Source organism: Rhinoraja longicauda, chromosome 37, assembly GCF_053455715.1.
Source record: "Rhinoraja longicauda isolate Sanriku21f chromosome 37, sRhiLon1.1, whole genome shotgun sequence".
Classification (NCBI taxonomy): Eukaryota; Metazoa; Chordata; class Chondrichthyes; order Rajiformes; family Arhynchobatidae; genus Rhinoraja; species Rhinoraja longicauda.
Window position 1 is genome coordinate 7,878,432 of NC_135989.1, and position 21,744 is coordinate 7,900,175.

At 49.9% G+C, this 21,744-nt stretch overlaps 1 protein-coding gene across 1 annotated transcript in view; it reads right to left on the reverse strand.

The window, feature by feature from the left end:
* Positions 1 to 21,744, reverse strand: part of LOC144610505 (phospholipid phosphatase 3-like) — an 86,289-nt gene that overhangs the window by 59,899 nt on the left and 4,646 nt on the right. The gene's annotated exons all lie outside the window — the stretch shown is intronic.

The window sequence follows — 21,744 nt, forward strand, 5'->3', positions numbered from 1 at the left end:
GGAGTAGCCAGTGGCTCTGGCTGAAGAGGAAAGACCCCATCTGGTCTCCCAAATAAGCCGGCTAGGCAGATGCAGAGGGGGGGGGGGGGGGTGGTTCTGGGATGCCAGAATGCACTGCTGAGCCTACTGGAAACGTCGTGGGTCCAATCAGCGAAACATCGATGAAAGTAAGTGCCCACTTGATAACCCCAATGACGTGTCTGCCTAGCCTTTCTCAACATCGGAGGAGCGTGGTTGAGTACATAAGCCTCCCATTACCACCGGGAGCAAATTGACATTTGGCACTTTGGATTTCTAATATCTTGTCCTGTGTATTTGGAAACAATGGCGGTGCTGGCTCGAAGGGCCGAATGGCCTACTCCTACACCTATTGTCGATTGTTATCTGCCCCCACCAGCCACCCTTCCTTTGCTTCTCCTGATTCCAGATGGCACACTGTACACCAGGCGATCTTTGGTCCAAGCCTCTGGTCAAAGTGCTTTCAATGCTGGTGCCAGCATGGGGCAGGCTTGGTGCCAGCATGGGGCAGGCTTGGTGCCAGTGCACCAGGGGCTGGTCGTGGGAGCTCGGTGTAACGCTGGGTTAAAGCCAAGCAAGACTGGCCAACACTGACCCGATTCAGTCACTGGAGAACTAGTCCTCAACCCAGGGGACTCTACTGCTGCCAATTGAGATGGACGGGCTCCAACATAGTGATCTACATATAGACTGAAACATAGATAGACACAAAATGCTGGAGCAACTCAGCGGGACAGGCAGCATCTCTGGAGAGAAGGAATGGGCGACATTTTGGGTCGAGACCCTTCTTCAGTGTTCTTCCTCAGCCTGATGAAGGGTCTCAACCCGTTACATCAACCATTCCTTCTCTCCAGAGATGCTGCATGTCCCGCTGAGTTACTCTAGCATTTTGTGTCTATCTTCCCGCTGTGTCCTGATCCTGAACACTCTCATCCATTCCTCCCACAGGTGCTGCCTGACCCGAGAAGGAATCTGTGATGTTTCGGGTCGAGACATAGAAACATAGAAAATAGGTGCAGGAGTAGGCCATTCGGCCCTTCGAGCCTGCACCGCCATTCAATATGATCATGGCTGATCATCCAACTCAGTATCCCGTACCTGCCTTCTCTCCATACCACCTGATCCCTTTAGCCACAAGGGCCACATCTAACTCCCTCTTAAATATAGCCAATGAACTGGCCTCAACTACCTTCTGTGGCAGAGAATTCCACAGATTCACCACTCTCTGTGTGAAAAAAAACTTTCTCATCTCGGTCCTAAAAGACTTCCCCCTTATCCTTAAACTGTGACCCCTTGTTCTGGACTTCCCCAACATCGGGAACAATCTTCCTGCATCTAGCCTGTCCAACCCCTTAAGAATTTTGTAAGTTTCTATAAGATCCCCCCTCAATCTTCTAAATTCCAGCGAGTACAAGCCGAGTCTATCCAGTCTTTCTTCATGTGAAAGTCCTGCCATCCCAGGAATCAATCTGGTGAACCTTCTCTGTGCTCCCTCTATGGCAAGAATGTCTTTCCTCAGATTAGGAGACCAAAACTGTACGCAATACTCCAGGTGTGGTCTCACCAATGCCCTGTACAACTGCAGCAGAACCTCCCTGCTCCTATACTCAAATCCCCTCGCTATGAATGCCAACATACCATTCGCTTTCTTCACTGCCTGCTGCACCTGCATGCCTACCTTCGATGACTGGTGCACCACGACACCCAGGTCTCGTTGCATCTCCCCTTCTCCTAATTGGCCACCATTCAGGTAATACTCTGCTTTCCCTTCAGACCCTTCAGACAGAATCAGGGGAGAGTGAGGCATAGAGATATGGAGAGGGTCAAGGTATTATAACGCAGATCAAAGGGAACAATGCTCAAGGAAATGTGGAGTGGTACATTGTTAGCTGAGGGGAAAGTGAAATAAAGTGCTGGACTGTAACAGTATTCGAAATGTGTAGGAATGAACTGCAGATGCTGGTTTAAACCTGTAGCTCTGAATCACAATAGACTATTATTATTATTATTATTATTATTATTATTATTATTATTATTATTATTATTATTATTTACAGTGGACTATGTTTACATCTTCTGTTGTGCTGCATCAAGTAAGAATTTCATTGTTCTATCTGGGACTTATGACAATAAAACACTATTGACCCAAAATGTTGGAGTAACTCAGGCAGCATCTCCAGAGAGAAGGAATGGGTGACGTTTCGGGTCGAGACCTTTCTTCAGACTGAGAGTCATGGGAAAGGGAGACGAGCAGCAAAAGTATTCACCTTGCAAGAGATTGCTTGGTGTGCATCTCCTTATTTTTAGATTTAGATTTAGAGATACAGCGCAGAAACAGGCCCTTCGGCCCACCGGGTCCGCGCCGCCCAGCGATCCCCGCACACTGACACCCACTAGGGACAATTTTTACATTTGCCCAGCCATTCGTCTTTGGAGTGTGGGAGGAAACCGAAGATCTCGGAGAAAACCCACGCAGGTCACGGGGAGAACGTACAAACTCCTTACAGACGGCGCCCGAGTCTCCGGCGCTGCATTCGCTGTAAGGCAGCAACTCTACCGCTGCGCCACCGTGCCGTGCTTATGGTGTTGACTCAGAGGTTAAACTCTTGATGAAATTCCGATATTGCTCTGCACGCTTCCTCGACGGACATTTCCAAGAGTTATTTAACAAAGACAATGACTGTACTGTGTAAGTACAGCTGCCAAGACATGGCCCCTGAAGTTCACTGGATGCGGCCCTCATCAGCGGCAGTTAACCACAGCGCAAATGCTTCAAATATGTCCGATCAGCGTTGGATATGTGGTGGCGCAGCGGTAGAGTTGCTGCTTTACAGCGCCAGAGGCCCAGGTTCGATCCTGACCTCAGGTGCTGAATATTCGGAGTTTGCACGTCTTCCCTGTGACCACGTGGGTTTACTCCGGGTGCTCCGGTTTCCTCCCACATTCCAAAGACGTGCAGGTCTGTAGGTTAATTGGCTTCTGTCGTGTGTGGGATAGAACTGGTGTACGGATGATCGCTGGTCGGCACAGATGCAGTGGGCCAAATGGCCCATTTCCACGCTGTTACTCTAAACTAAACTAAGCCGTTTCGAACTGAAGATAGACACAAGATTCTGGAATAACTCAGCAGGTCAAGCAGCATCTCTGGGGAAAAAGAATGGATGGCGTTCTTGAGGGGGGGGGGCGGAGGGATGGAGAGGGAAAGCAAGGGTTACTTGAAGTCAGAGAAGTCAATATTTATAGGTATATCTGCCCCAAACATGCAAACTTGCTTTCTTCATAAATGAGGCTCTGTGGAAACATTTCTCACAAATAAACAAACTCTGAGGTTAAGATATACAGATTGTCAGAGTCACTTTATCATGTATCGACAGGCAAGGCAGTTCCTCACCTGGTGAAAGGGTATTCAGTGGTTGCTGCTATGTAGGACATAGAAACATAGAAAATAGGTGCAGGAGTAGGCCATTCGGCCCTTTCAGCCAGCACCGCCATTCAATATGATCATGGCTGATCATGCAAAACCAGTACCCTGTTCCTGCCTTCTCCCCATATATCTTGATTCCGTTAGCCCTGAGAGCTAAATCCAACTTTCTCTTGAAATCATAGCGTGTGACCAGAGATAAGGCTGCAGCGAACATTACTCTCAATGTCCGTCTCACTCAAAGGTCAGTTGCGACCTGGATTCTCCAGTAGGCCGGGGGGGGGGGGGGGGGGGGGGGGCGCTGTAGGCCCGGGGGGGGATGCTGTAGGCCCGGGGGGGACGGGGACGGGGGGGACGGGGGTGGCGCTGTAGGCCCGGACAGTGTAGGCCCAAAGGCCCGGGCACCACCTAACGGAGGTTGCCTAGCAACCCGCCTTCCAGCCTGGGCGGCCGCCATTGGTGGAGCGGGAGCACGTGGCCGCTGGCTGCGTGAGGTCACGTGGGAAGCGGGGCGGTGACGTCACCTTTTGTCCCTTATTTGGGAGTGAGAAAGTTGGCAACCCTACCTGTGGCACTGAGGTGCTTCAGGAAGGGGAGCCTTGTGAGACCTGGGAAACAATGGTCAGACAGATAAAGAGTCCCCTTTAAGAACGCTGACACATAACGCTGCAGAATGTAGATGTTAACAGGTCAGCGTGTTCCCACTTGCTGTGCCAAGTCTGGTCCGCAGGGAACCGGCGGCCATGTTGCACAACCCATGGGCGAATAGTTCACGTCCCGTGAAGTATCCAGCAGGGCCACCCGCAATGGAGGGTCAGTGCATCCGTAACCAGAGAGACTGGAACATGCCCTTGTTGCAGCACGACAGAAACAAGCAAGAAACTTACTGCTCCAAAGACAAGCAACCATAAACACACTGGCCTGGAACAGCAAGGAACACTGCACTGCTAGAAGGCACTCAGCCACAGAAAAACACTTCCAAAAGGCAAACAAATCCCCTCACGTCACAATAAACTGGGGCTATGTAATGTTGGCACAATAACCACACATTACAATAAACAATAAAAATCTGTGCGGCACGGTGGCGCAGCGGTAGAGTTGCTGCCTCACAGCACCAGAGACCCGGGTTCAATGCCGACTACGGGTGCTGCGTGTACGGAATTTGTACGTTCTCCCCGTGACCCGTGAATTCCGAGGTGGAATTCTCTGCCTCAGAAGGCAGTGGAGGCCAATTCTCTGAATGCATTCAAGAGAGAGCTGGATAGAGCTCTTAAGGATAGCGGAGTCAGGGGGTATGGGGAGAAGGCAGGAACGGGGTATTGATTGAGAATGATCAGCCATGATCACATTGAATGGCGGTGTTGGCTCGAAGGGCCGAATGGCCTCTTCCTGCACCTATTGTCTATTGACCGCGTGGGCTTTCTCCGGGTGCTCCGGTTTCCTCCCACACTCCAAAGACGTGCAGATTTGTCGTTTAATTGGCTTCAGTAAAATTGTAAAACTGTCCCTAGTGCGTAGGATAGTGTTGGGGCCCGGGGAGATCGCTGGTCGGTGCGAACCTGATGGGCCGAAGGGCTTGTTCCAGAGTTGAAAGTAAACTAGATAGAGCTCTAAAGGATAGCGGAGTCAGGGGTACGGGGAGAAGGCAGGAACGGGGTACTGTTTGAGAATGATCAGCCATGATCACATTGAACGGCGGTGCTGGCTCCAAGGGCCGAATGACCTACTCCTGCACCTATTGTCTATTGTCTAAGAAACTAAACTAAACCCAGACTGCAAAGCAAAATGCCAAGGAACAATCATGCTGATCAGGACCACAGCCATGAATTACCAGCTGAAATGTGCTGAAATGTGCTGTTACTGGGTTGTATCTGGGTTCCAATAGTCTCTCAACTTTACAAATTGTTAATTTTCCAGAGAAATCATGCAACCCATCACAGAACACAATAGACAATAGGTGCAGGAGGAGGCCATTCGGCCCTTCGAGCCAGCACCGCCATTCAATGTGATCATGGCTGATCATTCTCAATCAGTACCCCGTTCCTGCCTTCTCCCCATACCCCCTGACTCCGCTATCCTTAAGAGCTCTATCTAGCTCTCTCTTGAATGCATTCAGAGAATTGGCCTCCACTGCCTTCTGAGGCAGTGAATTCCACAGATTTACAACTCTCTGACTGAAAAAGTTTTTCCTCGTCTCCGTTCTAAATGGCCTACCCCTTATTCTTAAACTGTGGCCCCTTGTTCTGGACTCCCCCCAACATTGGGAACATGTTTCCTGCTTCTAACGTGTCCAACCACTTAATAATCTTATACGTTTCGATAAGATCCCCTCTCATCCTTCTAAATTCAAGTGTAAACAAGCCTAGCCGCTCCAGTCTTTCAACATATGACAGTCCTGCCTTTCCGGGAATTAACCTAGTAAACCTACGCTGCACGCCCTCAATAGCAAGAATATCCGTCCTCAAATTTGGAGACCAAAACTGCACACAGTGCTCCAGGTGCAGTCTCACTAGGGCCCTGTACAACTGCAGAATGACCTCTTTGCTCCTGTACTCAACTCCTCTTTGTTCTGAAGGCCAACATTCCATTGGCTCTCTGACACAATACAGCACAAGAACAGGCCCTTCAGCCCACAATGCCCATGCTGAACATGCCAAGTAAAACCAATCTCCTCTGTCTGCCCGTGATGCATATCCCCCCCCATTCCCTGCATATCCAAGTCCCTTAAATGCGACGATCGTATCTGCTCCATCACCACCCTTGGAAGCCCCTCTGGACTTTAGTGTGGCACAGCGGTAGAGTTGCTGCCTTACAGCGCCAGAGACCCGAGTTCGATCCTGACTGCGGGTGCTGTCTGTACAGAGTTCCTATGTTCCCCCTGTGACCGCGTAGTTTTCTAGAGGAGCTACCCCCGCACTCCAAAGACGTGCAGGTTCGTCGGGTAATTGGCCTCCGTAAATTGTAAAGCGTCCCTCTCCACATCCACTCTGTCACACATGGGGCGGGCACCGACAACGCTCCTCCATTCCACTCACCTGATCAGCAGGGTGAAATCAGGACCAGGCATCAAAAGGAATGCGTGCCGGCATTTCCTGCCCCTGAGGTAACTGATAAACAGCCAGCAGGAATGTTCTGTCCACAGACGTGACAAGTTACGGCAACCCGAAAGAATAATTTGGTGTTTTTCTTTTTGCCATTTCGCTCCGTTCCGACTTTTCATAGGCATGGTGGCGCAGAGTTGCTGCCTCACAGCGCCAGAGACCCGGGTTCGAACCTGACCATGATTGCTGTCTGTACGGAGTTTGTACCTTCTCCCCGTGACCATGTGGGTTTTCTCCAGGTGCTCTGGTTTCCTCCCACAGATATACAGTTTGTTGATTGGCTTCGGTAAAAGATTGTAAATTGTCCCTAGTGTGTAAGAGGGAGTACAGAGAAGGTTCACCAGATTGAACCCTGGGATGGCAGGACTTTCATATGAAGAAAGACTGGATAGACTCGGCTTGTACTCGCTGGAATTTAGAAGACTGAGGGGGGATCTTATTGAAACATATAAAATTCTTAAGGGGTTGGAGAGGCTAGATGCGGGAAGATTGTTCCCGATGTTGGGGAAGTCCAGAACCGGGGGTCACAGCTTAAGGATAAGGGGGAAGTCTTTTAGGACCGAGATGAGAAAACATTTCTTCACACAGAGAGTGGTGAGTCTGTGGAATTCTCTGCCACAGAAGGTAGTTGAGGCCAGTTCATTGGCTATATTTAAGAGGGAGTTAGATGTGGCCCTTGTGGCCAAAGGGATCAGGGGGTATGGAGAGAAGGCAGGTACAGGATACTGAGTTGGATGATCAGCCATGATCATATTGAATGGCGGTGCAGGCTCGAAGGGCCGAATGGCCTACTCCTGCACCTATTTTCTATGTTTCTATGTTTCTAAGATAAGGCTGGTCATGTGGACTCGGAGGGCCGAAGGGCCTGTTTCCACGACGTGTCTGTCAAGTAAACTAAACAATATGTTTGTGAAGTTGCGCATGGCCCTGTAAAGTATCCCACCGCCCAGACTATACAAGTGTACGAGGCTTCATGACCACAGAAGGGGATCACGTGGGATCACACACGGTGGACAGTGTGGTGGTGCAGCGGGTAGAGCTGCTGCCCCACAGCATCAGAGGCACCATTTCAATCCTGGCCTCGGGTGCTCTCTGTGTGGAAGAACTTCTTCACTGGCGCCCACTCGCCATCGCCCTGGTGCCCGCCCATTTGCTCACACGCACATCGTCACCCACACGCACACAGTCAGGCAGATTTCTCCCCTGTAGATCACCACAACATCAAGGTGAGCCAAGGGACTGGGCCCTTGCGCCTGCCTGCTCTCGCGCCAACCTTCCCTCGCACCCACTCGCCCATCCGCCCACACATTCGCTCACACGCACAGCGTCACCCACACACACACACACGCACACAGAATTCTCCCCTGTAGATCACGACAACATCAAGGTGAGCCAAGGGACTGGGCCCTTGCGCCTGCCTGCTCTCGCGCCCACCTTCCCTCGCGCCCACTGGCCCACACATTCGCTCACACGCACAGCGTCACCCACACACAGAATTCTCCCCTGTAGATCACCACAACATCAAGGTGAGCCAAGGGACTGGGTTCTCCTTTCTCCGCGACCTTTTTAAATCAATAACTTACGACGGGACGCACTGTTAACCCCAGCATGGTGCTCACTGTGTCAACAAAAATGAAATCTCCCTCCGTGTTGAACTTTAAGAGTAACGAGCAGTCAGACCGCAGAGGACCTTTTCTGTCTGGTTTTCTGTCAACATACGAGGACGTTGAAGGAGGTCGAACGTTCAAGAGTTTATAGGAGTAAAATTAGGCCATTTGGCCCAACGAGTCCACTCCGCCATTCAATCATGGCTGATCTCTACCTCCTTGCATAATCAGGGACCAGTCTCACCCAGTCCACACTCCCATCTCCCCTCTCCCATCAGGCAAGAGGTATAGAAGTGTGAAAACGCACACCTCCAGATTCAGGGCAGAAGGGTCTCGACCTGAAACGTCACCCATTCCTTCTCTCCAGAGGTGCTGCCTGTCCCGCTGAGTTACTCCAGGTTTCGTGTCTATCTACAGTTTCTTCCCAGCTGTTATCAGGCAACTGAACCATCTTACCAACAGCCAGAGAGCAGTGCTGAACTACTATCTCCCTCACTGGAGACCTCCGGACTATCTTTGAAGGGACTTTATCTTGCACTCAAAGTTATTCACGCTATTCCCTCTGTCATGTATCTGTACACTGTGGATGGTTTGAGTGTAATTATGTATAGTGTTCCCGCTGATTGGTTAGCACGCAACAAAAACATTTCACATTAAGTCGGTACACACGTGGCAATAAACTCAACTAAACTAACGCAACCTAACAAAATGGGCGATGAGACGGAACGGGTTCCAAGGTGGCAGCATGCCACACGCCCAATGTGACCAACTGCCAGCCTCTTCTAGAAAACATAGAAAGTAGGTGCAGGAGGAGGCCATTCAGCCCTTCGAGCCAGCACCGCCATTCAATATGATCATGGCTGATCATCCAAAATCAGTACCCCGTTCCTGCTTTCTCTCCATATCCCTTGATCCCGTTAGCCCTGAAAGCTAAATCTAACTCTCTCTTGAAAACATCCAGTGAATTGGCCTCCACTACCTTCTGTGGCAGAGAATTCTACAGATTCACAACTCTCTGGGTGAAAAAGTCTTTCCTCATCTCAGTCCGAAATGGCCGACCCCTTATTCTCACACTGTGGCCCCTGGTTCTGGACTCCCCCAACATCGGGAATATTTTTCCTGCATCTAGCCTGTCCAATCCCTTCAGTATTTTATAAATGTTTCTATAAGATCCCCTCTCATCCTTCTAAATTCCAGTGAATACAAGCCCAGTCTAGTTTAGAGATACAGCGTGAAAACAGGCCCTTCGGCCCACCGGGTCCGCGCCGACCAGCGATCCCCGCACATTAACACTATCCTACACACACTCGGGACAATTTTTACATTTACCAAGCCGATTAACCTACAAACCTGTACGTCTTTGGAGTGTGGGAGGAAACCGGAGATCTCGGAGAAAACCCACGCAGGTCACGGGGAGAACGTACAAACTCCGTACAGACAGCACCCGTAGTCGGGATGGAAATCGGGTTTCCGGCGCTGCAAGCGCTGTAAGGCAGCAACTCTACCGCCGTGCCACCGTGCCGCCCTAAAGTCGACCCATTCTTTATATAGACGGTAATATATAGAGACATAGAACAGAATGGACTGTAAGATGGAGTCCCGACATTGCAACGGTGACCACATTTCAACTCACTGGTTGTGAGATGCTTTGCAACATCCCGTAAAAGGAGGTGAAAGGTGCTATAAAAACGCAGCCCCTTCTGCAAAATAAATAGAACCAGAAGGGAACCACAACTGGTTTCGAGAACTCTGGAGTTGCTCAGTTCCCTTTTTTTTTTTAAGTTCGCTTGCTAAGTCTGGAACTAGTTCTCTAGAATTTCTTTGAATTCTTTCCCCAGTTGACTTAGTCATAGAGTCCCACAGCATGGAATCAGGACGCTCGGTACAACCTGTGTGTGCCAACCAAGGTATCCCATCTAAGCTAGCCTCATTTACCCATTACAAAAAGACCGTCAAAACTAGGGGTACTATCTCACTCCCAAATAAGGGACAAGGTGAAGTCACCCCACATGACCTCACCCAGCCAGCGGTCATGTGCTCCTACTCCACCAATGGCAGCTGCCCGGGCCGGGAGGCGGGTTGCTATGCAACCTCCAATCGGCGGCGCCCAGGCCTCCAAACCTACACTGTCCGATCCTACAGTGGACGTCGGGGCCTATGCTGTCCGGGCCTACGCTGTCCGGGCCTACGCTGTCCGGGCCTACGCTCACCGGGCCTACGCTCACCGGGCCTACGCTCACCGGGCCTACGCTGTCCGGGCCTACGCTGTCCGGGCCTACGCTGTCCGGGCCTACGCTGTCCGGGCCTACGCTGTCCGGGCCTACGCTGTCCGGGCCTACGCTGTCCGGGCCTACACTGTCCGGGCCTACACTGTCCGGGCCTACACTGTCCGGGCCTACAGTACACCCCGGGCCTAATACGGGACAAGGGCGGTCCCGTACGGGACAAACCAACTTAGCCCAAAATACGGGATGTCCCTGCTAATACTGGATTGTTGGCAACCTGTCAAAACCTCTCTCCACACAGCAGTTGCTCATGTGTGGCCTTTCCATGTTAAATAAAACAGTGCAAAGACATCTTCACTCTAACTGCTGCCAAATAAAGGAGGGTGGGTATATGGAACCAGCTGCCACAGGAGGTAGAAACAAAGAACTACAGATGCTGGATTATACCAAAGATGAACACAAAGTGCTGGAGTAACTCATCGGGTCAAGCAACATCTTTGGAGAACACGGATAGGTGACGTTTCGGGTCGGGACCCATAGCTTGGAAACAGGCCACTTGGCCCAACTTGCCTACGCCGACCAGCGTGCCCCATCTACACTAGTCGCACCTGCCTGCTTTTGGTCCACATCCATTTGTACCTGTCTAAATGTTGCGATAGTACCTACCTCAACTACCTCCTCCGACAGCTCTTTCCAAATAAAAAACCCACCACCCTTTGTGTAAAAAATGTCACCCCTCAGGTTCCCATTAAATCTTACCCCCCTCACCTTAAACCTATGTCCTCTGGTTCTCGATTCTCCTACTATGAGCAAAGGACTGTGCGTTTAGACGATCTATTCTTCGGACAGATTGTAGGGGTGGAGAAAGCTAGGAGGTCAGGTCAAAGCCCAACTGGTTGACACAGGTGAGGGGGACGGGGGGTGGGGTGGATAGGCAGATGTCCAGAGATGGAAAACAGAAGGTGTGAGACAAAAGGATCGAAGGTAGCAAATTATATTTGTTTAGTCAAAATCCCTCTAAACCAAAGATACTAGAGAAACAAGATGGACCACTCCGTTGAAATCGCCTATACTGAAGTGTAGTACGCAAAGGAGCGTAAAGGCCACCATTTTAGTAAGCAAAACCCGCCTCTCGCGGTGTAATCAGTGTTTTGGGGGAACAGTATCTGTAATGATGCCATTAAAATGCAGAATATATCGCATCTATCAATTCATAGATTTTTGTTATCTTTCTTTTTAAATGTTTCTGCAAGTTCCTGCCTACTAAAATGGTGCCTTACGTACTACGGATTTTAGGGTCAAGTAGTCTATCTTGATCCTCTGGTATCTTTGCTCTAAACCTTTCCCATCCAGGTAGCTGCCCCCAGTGTCTTTTAAACACTGTAAAAAGCTTCCATCTTAACTACCTCCTCAGCCAGCTCTGTTCATAAACTCACCACCTTCTGAGTGGAAAAAGTTGCCCCTCAGATTCATATTAAACCGTTCCCCTCCCCTTGAACATATGTTTTTGATTTTCCTATTCTGTGTAAAATAAACTCTGTGTATTCACCCTATCTATCCCCCTCATCATTTTTGACATCACTGTAGTCTGAAAATCCAATACGCAAAATGTTCCCTGTGTTTTATTTTAGTTTAGAGATACAGCGCGGAAACAGGCCCTTCGGCCCACCGAGTCCGCGCCGCCCAGCGATCCCCGCACATTAACACTGTCCTACACACACCAGGGACAATTTACAATTTTACCAAAGCCAATTTACCTACAAACCTGCACGTCTGTGGAGTGTGGGAGTAAACCGATGATCTCGGAGAAAACCCACGCAGGTCACGTACAAACTCCGTACAGACGGCGCCCGTAGTCAGGATCGAACCTGAGTCTCAGGCGCTGCATTCGCTGTAAGGCAGCAACTCTACCGCTGCGCCACCGTGCCACCCCCACATGAAAGCAGCTTATCGTGTGCTCATTGAGTCAAAGCAAATAGGCATGCTTAGAATGTATGTAAAGGAACTGAAGATGCAGGTTTATGCCGAAGATAGACTCCTACTCCAAATGTGAGCACACTGATGTCTTGTACAACTGCGGCGCGCACAAAGTGCTGGAGAAAACTCAGCGGGTCAGGCAGCATCTCTGGAGAAAAAGGATGGGAGTCTGAGGAAGGGTCCTGACCCGTAAAGTCGCCGATCCTTTTCCTCCAGAGGTGCTGCCTGAGCCGCTGAGTTACTCCAGCACTTTGAGCCCGCCACAGCGTGGCAAGAAATCGGCGTGGTCACATTTGGAGTTTGTGCGTGTCGACCGGGAATGTTGTTGGGGGGGGAGGGGGGGGTCATTCAGTGAGCGTTGACCTTTGAGGGTGGGGACCGTTCTCCGGGTGCGGTGGTTGGCGTGAAAGGAAGGGTGGGTTTTTTTGCCATGCGGATGGAATGGCTGTGAATGATCCTCCGGGGGGTGGAGAGCTTTGAGCTGCCCAAGGCATTTGATTGCGTCGGTCGAAAGGCGTGCGGGCAGCGAAATTCCCCCCATCCTTCCCGACGCGCTGCGGCCCCGGGTTATGAGGAAGACTGAGGAAACGCGGGGGTGGGGGTGCAAAGTGAAGGGCGGGGCAGTGCGCGGTGTGGCAGGAAACGAGAAGCCTGCAAGACAATGAATGGATGTGCATTATCAAAGGTGAAAAGGAACAGGATATGGGTGTGCTGTGGGTGGCCATTAACATAGGAGTCAGCAGTCACTGCAGTAAAGCTCTCAGGAGCCCCAGCAGGATTTCCAATCCCCTCCCACGTCAGATTTCAAAGTTGAGCGTGTTCGCTCGTCAAAACCTGCGTGGGTTTTCCCCGGATGCTCCGGTTTCCTCCCGCGCAGAGGAGGGGAATCAAAGAACCAGAGGACACAGGGCAAGGTCGGCACGGTGGCGCAGCGGTAGAGTTGCTGCCTCACGGCGCCAGAGACCCGGGTTCCATCCCGACTGCCGGTGCTGTCTGTACGGAGTTTGTACGTTCTCCCCGTGACCTGCGTGGGTTTTCTCCGGGTGTTCCGGTTTCCCCCCCCCCCCCCCCCCCACTCCTAAGCTGTGCAGGTTTGTCGGTTAACTGGCTTCAGTAAAAAAAATTATAAATTGTCCCGAGTGTGCAGGATTTCACCGGTCAGCACAGACTCGGTGGGCCGAAGGGCTTGTTTCCACGCTGTATCTCTAAACTAAACTAATCTCAGCTGACTGCACATGATCCATGTCCCTCCATTCTCTGCATATCGCTATTCCTATCTAAAAGGCTCTTAAACGCCTCTATCATATCTGTCTCCTCCACCCACCCCTCGCAGCGCGTTCCAGGAACCCACCACTCTGTGTAAAGACTTGCTCTGCATAATCCTTTAAACCTTGCCCCACTCTCGCCCTAAGGCTGTGCCCCTTAGTCCTTGACCTTTCCACCCTGGATGAACAGTTCTGACTGCCTAACCCGTCTGTGCCTCTCACAGTTTTACACACTTCCACGAGGTTTCCCCTCAGCCTCTGTTGTTCCAGGGAAAACAATCCAAGTTTGCTTTGGATTATGTTCCCGATGTTGGGGGGAGTCCAGAACCAGGGGTAGGGTTGCCAACTTCCTCACTCACCCAGCCAGCGGTCACGCAACCCGCCTCCCGGCCCGGGCGGCCGCCATTGGTGGAGCGGGAGTAGGTGGCTGCTGGTTGGGTTATAGGTCACGAGGGGCGCGGGGCGGTGACGTCACCCTTTGTCCCTTATATGGGAGTGAAGAAGTTGGCAACCCCTACTAATACGGGACAAGGGCGGGCCCAAACGGGACAAACAAATTTAGCCCAAAATACGGGATGTCCCGGCTAATACGGGACAGTTGGCAACACTAACCAGGGGCCACAGTTTACGAATAAGGGATAGGCCATTCAGGACTGTGAGGAGGGAAAACCTTTTCACCCAGAGAGTTGTGAATCTGTGGAATTCTCTGCCACAGAAGGCAGTGGAGGCCGATTCACTGGATGTTTTCAGGAGAGAGTTTGATTTAGCTCTTAGGGCTAAAGGAATCAAGGGACATGGGGAAAAAGCAGGAACGGGGTACTGATTTCAGATGATTAGCCATGATCATATTGAATGGCAGTGCTGGCTCGAAGGGCCGAATGGCCTACTCCTGCACCTATGTTTCTATCAAACTTGGCACAGAATCCGTGAGCTTTTTCACAGTGGCGCAGCTGGTAGAGCTGCTGCCTCACGGGGCCAGAGAGCCCGGTTCGATCCTGACCCCCGGGGTTTCCTCTCACATCCTGAAGAAGCGTGGGTCGGTGGGTTAATTGTCCACAGGAACAGTGGTAGAACCAACAGAGGTGGTCGGGACTGTCCTGGTAATGAAACATGGTGGTTGATGATCGGAATGGTCCCTTTGGGCTGAAGGGTGTGTTTCCATCCTTTACTGCTCTCTAAATAGATCTTTGCTATTTGCCCACCCACCGATATCATATCATATCATATCATATATATACAGCCGGAAACAGGCCTTTTCGGCCCTCCAAGTCCGTGCCGCCCAGCGATCCCCGCACATTAACACTATCCTACACCCACTAGGGACAATTTTTACATTTACCCAGCCAATTAACCTACATACCTGTACGTCTTTGGAGTGTGGGAGGAAACCGAAGATCTCGGAGAAAACCCACGCAGGTCACGGGGAGAACGTACAAACTCCTTACAGTGCAGCACCCGTAGTCAGGATCGAACCTGAGTCTCCGGCGCTGCATTCGCTGTAAAGCAGCAACTCTACCGCTGCGCTACGGTAATATGTATTAAGTCAGACGCTAAAACATTCCTGAAGTTGTAAATAGTGCATCGCAAATGCATCTGCTTCATCTATTTTCGGAGAGCAACCATTTTTTTTTTGAGAGAACGTAGAAGCAAGATTTCAATCATTGATTGTTTGAAAGATACAGCATGGAAACAGGCCCTTCGGCCCACAGAGTCCATGCTGACCATCATTTATCAGTTCTCACTAGTTCTGTGTGATTCCACTTTCACATCCACTCCCTGCACACCAGGGGAAATTTATTCACGTTAACATAGAAAATAGGTGCAGGAGGAGGCCATTTGGCCCTTCGAGCCAGCACCGCCATTCATTGTGATCGTGGCCGATCATCCACAATCAGTAACCCGTGCCTGCCTTCTCCCCATATCACCTGATTCTCCTAGGCCCTAGAGCTCTATCTAACTCTCTTTTAAATTCATCCAGTGAATCGGCCTCCACTGCCCTCTGTGGCAGAGAATTCCACAAATTCACAACTCTCTGGGTGAAAAAGTTTTTTCTCACCTCAGTTTTAAATGGCCTCCCCTTTATTCTTAGACTGTGTGGCCCCTGGTTCTGGACTCCCCCAACACTGGGAACATTTTTCCTGCATCGTTATTCCCTTTATCCTGTGTCTGTACACTGTGGATGGCTTGATTGTAATCATGGATCGCCTTTCTGCTGACTGGTTTGCACACAACACAAAAGCTTTTCACTGTACCTCGGTACGCGTGACAACAAACTAAACTCAAACTCAATGTACAAAGGACCAATTAACTTACAAACCCGCAAGTCTTTGGGATGTGGGAGGAAACCGGAACACCCGGAGAAAAAACCCGCGGGGTCACAGGGAGAACGTGCAAACTCCACACAGACAGCACCCGAGGTCGGGATCGAACCTGGGTCTCTGGCGCTGTGAGGCAGCAGCTCTACCTCCTGCACCACTCTAACAGATCGTTCAGGGATGCACTAATCTGTTGGCTGTTGGTGAAACGTTCCAAATCAGCACTGGATGGGAATTTATTATTTAATCTTTAGTGTAAGAGGGGAAAGTAGCTCTCCTGGGAAAATACTTTAGTAAGAACAATTCTTGCTCCAGTATCTGCATCCTGCAGACTACACGACATTCCTGTATCACAGGCAGCCCATAGAATCCCCAGGCACGCACCAGGAACACTGGAGGAGAAAAAAAACTGCAGATGCTGGTTTAAATCGAAGGTAGACACAGAATGCAGGAGTAACTCAGCGGGACAGGCAGCATCTCTGGGGAGAAAGAATGGGTGACGTTTCGGATCGAGACCCTTCTTCAGACCGAAGAATCAGTCTGAAGAAGGGTCTCGACCCGAAACGTCACCCGTTCCTTCTCTCCCGAGATGCTGCCTGACCCGCTGAGTTACTCCAGCATCTTGTGCCTACCAGGGTCACTGGACAGGTTCAGCACAGCAAGAATATTCACTCCAGTCATTAAGCTGCAAAAAGCTCAGAGAAGATTTATAAACACATTGGCAGGGCTCGAGAGCCTGAGCTACAGGGAGAGGTTGGGCGGGCGAGGACTTTATTCCTTGGAGCGCAGGAGGATGAGGGATGATCTTAGAGTGTTTAAAATCATGAAGGAACTTAGCAAGTCAGGCAGCAACATCTGTGGAGGGAATGGACATTTCAGGTCAAGACCCTTCTTCAGACTTGTAGAGTAGGGGGGTGGTGGGGGGAGAGAAAGCTGGAAAATATCTTTGGGGGCAGGACAAAGCCTGGCGAGCGATAGGCAGAAGCTGGACACAAAATACTGGAGTAACTCAGCGGGTCAGGCAGCATCTCTGGACAAAAGGAATAGGTGACGTTTCAGGTCGGGACTGTTGTGGGGATGTGAATAGATAGGATATATACACACACAGTCTGTTACCCAAGGTCGGGGTCTCGAGAACCAAAGTACATGAGTCCAAGGGGAGAGGGATATTTCGTAGAAATCATAGGGAAACAACCTTTCCACCCCGAGGATGGTGGGTGTAAGGAACGAGCTGCCAGAGGAGGTAGTTGAAGCAGGGACAATCACAACATTAAAAAGACACCTGGATAGGAAAGATTTAACAGGATCTGGGCCAAGCGTGGCAGATGGGACTAGCTGAGATGGGGCACCTTGGTCGGTATGTACGTGTAGGGCAGGAGACACTGTGTGCCTCAACAATCAGGAGCCCAGCAGACATTTTTGTTTTGTCTGTAGTCTTTCCCATCAAGAATCATTGAATCGATGAATTGAATCGATGAATCGTCGGAGAATGCAGATGCTGGAGTCTGGAGTAAGAACAAACTGCTGGAGGAAGCCAGCTGGCCATTTCCATAATGTTTCTGGAGGTGTAAAGTGAGGTCAGCATCTGATTTCTTAGAGTCATAGAGTCACAGAGTGATGCAGTGCAGAAACAGGCTCCTCGGCCCAACTCGCCCACACCAGCCAACAATGTCCCAGCTACCCTAGTCCCACTTGCCTGCGTTTGGCCCATGGGACAGTCCCAGCCTCAACTACCTCCTCAGGGAACTTGTTCCATACACCCACCACCCTCTGTGTGAAAAGGTTACCCCTCGGATTCCTATTAAATCTTTTCCCCTTCACCTTGAACCTGTGTCCTCTGGTCCTCGATTCCCCTACTCTGGGTAAAAGACTCTGTGCATCTACCCGATCTACTTCAGTTTGAAGAAGGGTCTCGACCCGAAACGTCACCCATTCCTTCTCTCCCGAGATGCTGCCTGACCTGCTGAGTTACTCCAGCATTTTGTGAATAAATACCCGATCTATTCCTCTCATGATGTTGTATACACTTGATCTTCATCTGTTTTGAAGGAGGAACCAGTTTATAATTGAGAGAGACCAGTTGAAACCCAGCGAGACTTGTTAGATGGCATGTGGGAGATCTCCAGATAAAAACCAACACTCAAAACATCTCTGGCCGCCAATCTTTGGGCACATACTTTACATTCACATGGTCGAGTTCCTGTCACCCTGCATGTTTAAATACTGCCAGCACTTCCCATAGATCCAAGGCTCGACGGATCCCAACACGCCAAGATTGGCCATGCTGGTCCATTTGATGGAACAAAGACCCTGAATAAAGACCTTTGCTTTTCTGCGTGCGTCACCCGATGCGGTCTAAACATTTCTCACTTCAAAAGACACTACACTAGGTGGAAGGATTTATAGAAAGCATTTGAACATTGAATTCTGCAATTTTAGGTCACCCATTTAGTTAGGTTTTGTTCAGAGATACAGTGCGGAAACAGGCCCTTCGGCCCACCAGCGATCACCTCATACACTAACACTACCCTACACACAGAAGAGACTATTTATAGTTTTACCAAAGCCAATTAGCCTTCAAACCTGCATGTCGTTGGAGTGTGGGAGGAAACCGGAGCGCCCGGAGAAAACCCACGTGGTCACATGGAGAACGTACAAACTCCGTACAGACAGCAGCTGTGGTCGGGATCGAACCCGGGTCTCTGCCGCTGGAAGGCAGCAACTCTACCACTGCGCCACCGTGCCGACCCAATGTGGTTTAAAGGTTTCTGACTTCGAAATACACTGCTCTAAGTGTGAGGATTTAGAGAAAGCATTTGAGCATTGAATTCTCCAATGTTAAGGAATTACCCACTAAACCCTCCTTGCCCCATTTCTCCCCCCATGCCCTCCATTTCTCCTCCCCTGTGCCCAACCCAGATGCCCAACTTTCCCTTCCCGCCCCCCTCCCTCCTGCCACTTTCCTCCCTCTAGCTTCACAACTCACAACTCTTCAGCCCCATCTCACACCTTCTGCTTTTATCTCTGGCCTTTGTTCCAGCTCCCGCACATCTGCACACCGCTGGTCTTCTGTGTCTCTGTGAAGAAGGGGCTTGGGCATGGAGGTGGAGACGTGCTCTTGTGGAGAGCCAGAGTGGGTGTGGCCTCCGCTGTAGCCACTCGATGACTCCCACCCCCACCATCAACCTTGCCCCACTCTTCCAGAACGCTCGGAGTCTGTGGAAGTCTCAAAACATCATCTGTCCATCCCCTCCACAGATGCTGCCTGACCTGCTGAGTTCCTCCAGCACTTTGTGGTTTACTCAGGAATCCAGCACCTGCAATTCCTTGTGTCTTCACAGACATGTGTATACACACACACACACGTGTGTGTATGTGTGTGTGTGTGTTTTTGTGTTTGTGTGTGTGTGTTTGTGTTTATGTTTGAGTGTTTATGTTTGTGTGTGTTTATGTTTGCGTGTGTTTATGTTTGCGTGTGTTTATGTTTGCGTGTGTTTATGTTTGCGTGTGTTTATGTTTGCGTGTGTTTATGTTTGTGTGTGTTTATGTTTGCGTGCTTATGTTTGCGTGTGTTTATGTTTGCGTGTGTTTATGTTTGCGTGTGTTTATGTTTGCGTGTGTTTATGTTTGCGTGTGTTTATGTTTGCGTGTGTTTATGTTTGTGTGTGTTTATGTTTGTTTGTGTGTGTGTCTGTGTGTGTTTGTGTCTGTGTGTGTCTGTGTGTGTGTTTGTGTGTGTGTTTGTGCGTGTTTGTGCGTATATATATATATATATATATATATATATATATATATATATAATGCTTGTGAAGACTGCATATGATGGATTATTGAGTAGAACACAAAGTGCTGGAAGAACTCTGCCAGTCAGGCAGCATCTGTTTTTTGTTTACATCGTCCTTTTCGTTTATTCTGGTGTTTATAGAGTACTATGCTTACATATCTGTCGTGCTGTTGCAAGTAAGAATTTCATTGTTCCGTTTCGGGGCATATAACAATAAAACACTATCACACTCTCTCTCGCTCTCTCTTATGCCTCTGTGAAAATTTCTAAAGGAAATTCAGAGTGGAGGAGGCTCGAAGTGAGTGCACTTAAAATGCCAGGGCAGGGTCATTGCCTTAACAAGACCCCGGCTGATCCCATTTTAAAACACCACTTCAACGATAAACGGATTCTGTCTGAATCAAGAGGCTTCAGTTTACTTTCGTTTACAGATACAGCTTGGCCCACCGAGTCCGCACAGACCAACGATCCTCGTTATACTAGCACAACACTAGACACAAGGGATAACTTACAATTTTTTTACTGAAGCCAATTGACCTACTATCCTGTACGCCCTTGAGGTGTGGGAGGAAACCGGAGCACCTGGGGAAAACCCACGTGGTCACAGGGAGATCGTACATACTCCGTACAGACAGCACCCGTGGTCAGGATGAAACGCGGGTCTCTGGTGCAGTAAGGCAGCAACTCTACCGCTGCGGCCATTGCTCACTTCAGATAAACTTTGATTCTCATTTGTATTGGGTGATTTGACCCCCCCCCCCCCCCCTAGAATATGGGTTGTGTGGGTGACCCGAAACGTCAGCTATCCTTTTGTCAGCCAGAGGTGTTGCCTGACCCGCTGAGTTACTCCGGCACATTGTGCCCATCTTTGAGATTTGATTAACCTGGCATTGTGTTCAGCACGGACACTGTGGGCTGAAGGGCCTGTTCCTGTGCTGTCGCGAGACAAACGCAGCTCGTGGGGTGACTGGAAGGGTGGGGAAATGGGTAAAACCACGGTTTCCAGGAGGGCAATCTGTAAACAAGGCTGTACGGTCGACACAGGGAACTGCAGATGCTGCTTTACCAAAAGAAAAAGACACAAAGTGCTGGGTGTAACTCAGCGGGTCAGGCAGCATCTCGAGAAACATGGAGAGGTGACGTTTTGGGTCAGAGACCATAAGTTCACATGGCTGATCTATCTCTCCCTCCCAACCCCATTCTCCTGCCTTCTACCCTTAACCTCCAAGAGGGGGAAGAGGGGGAGGGGGGGGAGAGGGGGAGAAATAAACTGAAAAATAAGACGGTGCACGTTGTAACTTGCCCATTGGAGTCACAGCCAAATACAATTGATTCTTATCTTGCAGGTATTTGCTTCAATTGCTTCAAGTGCACACCAGCATATATAGTATACACACACATATATGTGTATGTGATATGTATATGTGTACACATATACATATGTATGTGTGCGTATATATGCTATATGTACATACATATACATACACACACATATATGTGATTCTGTGTGTAGACAATAGGTGCAGTAGTATGCCATTCGGCCCTTCGAGCCAGCACCACCATGTATACAAGCCTAGCCGCTCCAGTCTTTCAACATATGATAGTCCCGCCATTCCGGAAATTAACCTACGCTGCACGCCCTCAATAGCAAGAATATCCTTCCTCAAATGTGGAGACCAAAACAGCACACAGTACTCCAGGTGCGGTCTCACTAGGGCCCTGTACAACTGCAGAAGGACCTCTTTGCTCCTATACTCAACTCCTCTTGTTATGAAGGCCAACATTCCATTGGCTTTCTTCACTGCCTGCTGTACCTGCATGCTTCCTTTCAGTGACTGATGCACTAGGACACCCAGAGTAGAGACATTCAATCCTTGTGGGGTGAAGGTACCAGCTCACACCACTCCAACTCTATGGTAAACAGTACTTTGACAGATTGTGCATCTTAATTATACTTTGTGGTACAATCCACCTACTTAATAACAGAGTGGTTTTTCTTAAAGCGCAGTTTGCTTTATCACTCTTGTTCAG